The sequence below is a fragment of the Coenobita brevimanus genome, chromosome 116 (assembly GCF_032717465.1).
Source record: "Coenobita brevimanus isolate Jiangsu-jjx chromosome 116, ASM3271746v2, whole genome shotgun sequence".
NCBI classification, from domain to species: domain Eukaryota; kingdom Metazoa; phylum Arthropoda; class Malacostraca; order Decapoda; family Coenobitidae; genus Coenobita; species Coenobita brevimanus.
Genome location: NC_137069.1, coordinates 9895427 through 9898434, shown reverse-complemented (window position 1 = coordinate 9898434; position 3008 = coordinate 9895427).

The window sequence follows — 3008 nt, the reverse complement described above, 5'->3', positions numbered from 1 at the left end:
GGTAACTGTTTGTCTGCCTGTCTGTCTACTGGTATCTCTGCCTATCTTGCTGTGTGTTCTTGTTTGTCTGTTTGCCTGTCGTTAGTATGTTTTTGTCTGCCTGTCTGTCTGCTGGTATCAGTTTGTCTCTGTCTGTCTACTGGTATCTATTTGTGTCCTTCTGTCTACTGGTATCTGTCTGTCTGTCTGTCCGTTAGTATGTTTTTGTCTGCCTGCCTGTCTATTGGTATATGTCTGCCTGGCGTCTACTGGTGTCTGTCTGTCTGCCTGTCTGTTTATCTGTCTGTCTGCTTGTCTGTCTATATCTTTGCCTGCTTATTTCTGTCCGTTTTCCGATGTAACAAGTTTGAACAGTGCATTAGTTGTTTGTCTCTCACTGCTAACCTTTTTATCTCTGTCTGTCTGTCTGTCTGATATTCTAGTGTTGATCAAGGGGAATTTTGCAGAGCGGAAAATGATGACGCAAGATTTGGCCAGTGAGGCGTGTCTGTCTGTTTGTATATCTTCTTCCGTTTCTTTCTTTCTTTCTTTTTTTTTTTTTTAAATAACAGAACGGAGGAAGGAAAAACAAATGGGGGAAAAAAAAAAATCCATACACCAGATTACTGGTGTCCTCTGTTCATAAAATATCTGTAACAATTAGACTTGAACAGTTGTAGGTTGAAATTTGGAGGAAAACAACTCTGGGAAAGCAAGTTCCAGAGAGATGCAGTTCGGGGAATGAAAGAATTCTGATAGGCAGAAGTTCTACAATATGGCTGAGTGACATTCCAGTCATGAGCGCTACCAGATGCCCGTGTAGCACGAGGGAAGGCATGGAGAGGTGGCACCATGGACGCAACTTCGTCTGAGCATTTGCCAAAAAAATATCTGTAAAATAATGCAAGGGAGGCAACATTCCTTCTTACTTGCATGGGAGGTAGTTTATATGTAATGGCAGGGTTGTTAATGATTCTAACAGCTTTATTCTGAATTTTGTCTAGTTGTCTTAATGCAACCTCTCCACAACCATTCCACAAGGGTGAGCAATATTCAAGCTGAGAGCGCACATGACGCTTATAAATTATAGCTAACTGCTCATCGGCGAAGAAGTTACGGACTCTGTACAATAATCCAAGTTTCTTTGAGGCGGTTTTAGCAAGTGATCTGACATGAGAGGTCCAGCTGAGGGCACTGTTAAGTGAGACACCAAGAATTTCAATACTTTTGTCTATGTTTGTCTGTATTTCTGGTTTTATGTTTGTTTCCTCCTGCCTGTCGATTTATCCGTCTATGTAACAAGATTAAAAATTGAGTTAGATCCACAGTTTTAACTATGGAATTATTTTTGGCAAAGCCTGTAATAAGTCTACTTTGTTTATGGCCAGTTATGAATGATTGAAGTTAATCTCTCTCTCTCTCTCTCTCAAGTTTACCAAAGACCTAGTTAAACAGCAGCTTAAAAAAAAAAAGAAATTACCTCCATATATTAAGCGTCTAATTTTTAATATACTCTTATTCATACAAGAAAAAAAAATCTTACCCAGTTTTCTTATATTCTTTACACTCTTGAATATGTTTATTAAAGTTAACCTGAGATGCTGACTGCTAGAAAAGTCTCTCTGAGGTACGAGACGTGTGTGTGTGTGTGTGTGTGTGTGTGTGTGTGTGTGTGTGTGTGTGTGTGTAGCGTACAGTAGTGTAGTGTAATGTAGGCTGTGTGTGTGTGTGTGTGTGTGTGTGTGTGTGTGTGTGTGTGTGTGTGCCTGTGTTATGGGGAGGGGGGGTGGCAGGGGGTCATGGTATTGGGGGTAATGAAAGGAGAGGGGACGGTACATGTGTGTCATGTCAGCCTGCACCTCAGCCACCAGCCCGTCATTTTCACTTCAGTCTTGCATTGCCTGGCCGTTCATCCAGGCCTTTTCTTTTTCTTTTTCTTTTTTTTTTTTTTTTTTTTTTTTTTTTTTAGCCACCAGGTCACTGCGGCCTCCCGAGATGAACGAAGCTGATTTTGAGCTCTTTTTCCATTTTTTTTTTTCCCCTTCTGTAAAGAGTACTTTCTTCGATCTTCCGGCATTTGACTCTCTCTCTCTCTCTCTCTCTCTCTCTCTCTTTGTACATTAGAAAAAAGTCACGTTAGTACATTGGACCTGGACACAAACGTACTTACTGTACAGTCATTTCCCTGTAGTAACTTAGATTTTCTTTTGGTTGGAGGAACAAAAAATACGGGAATGTTTTGCATTATTCTCACCTTGTTTTTCCCCCAGATGACAAAATTATGATTATTTTCTCCCGAAGCTAAGATTATTAATTAAAGAAGGAACAGGTGCATTGATATTATTCTGCATTCCCTGCCAAATTCAATCACAGTTATGACTGGAATATGATTAGGAAATTGATGGTAAAATTGTTCGTACAGTAAATCAAGGTCCTGGTTAAAAAAAATGTACACCAACGCGTCCTAGTTCGAATCCAAAGAGATGACCGGAGATAAAGGTCAAGCAAAGAATTAAAATGGAATGAAGGGCTATTGGTAAACAAGCTATCAGTGTGAAGGATAGGAAACCGCCTCCCTGACAATAAAGACGTATGTAATTGATGTTCCCTTCCTGTTCTGACTAAATTCTTTGAAGTCAGCTTATTTTTTCTCAAAGAAGAGTGGGAAAATTGTTGGGTATCACACAGAAGCATGTGTGTGTGTGTGTGTGTGTGTGTGTGTGTGTGTGTGTGTGTGTGTGTGTGTGTGTGTGTGTGTGTGTGTGTGTGTGTGTGTGTGTGTGTGTGTGTGTGTGTGTGTGTGTGTGTGTGTGTGCAGGAAAGTTTGTCAAAAGTAGAACGTATAACCAACACGGTAGGCATGTCAAGTCCTCCAAATGAGGGATAATACCTGAACAATTGTGTCTTAGGGGAAGGGGGTGCGGCAGGGGGCATGGTAGGTGGAAGGGGGAGGGGAAGTGGTAGAGGAGGTGACAGGATGCATGATGCCAGTCCACTTCTTGACAATAACTTAAAACAATAGCAAAACA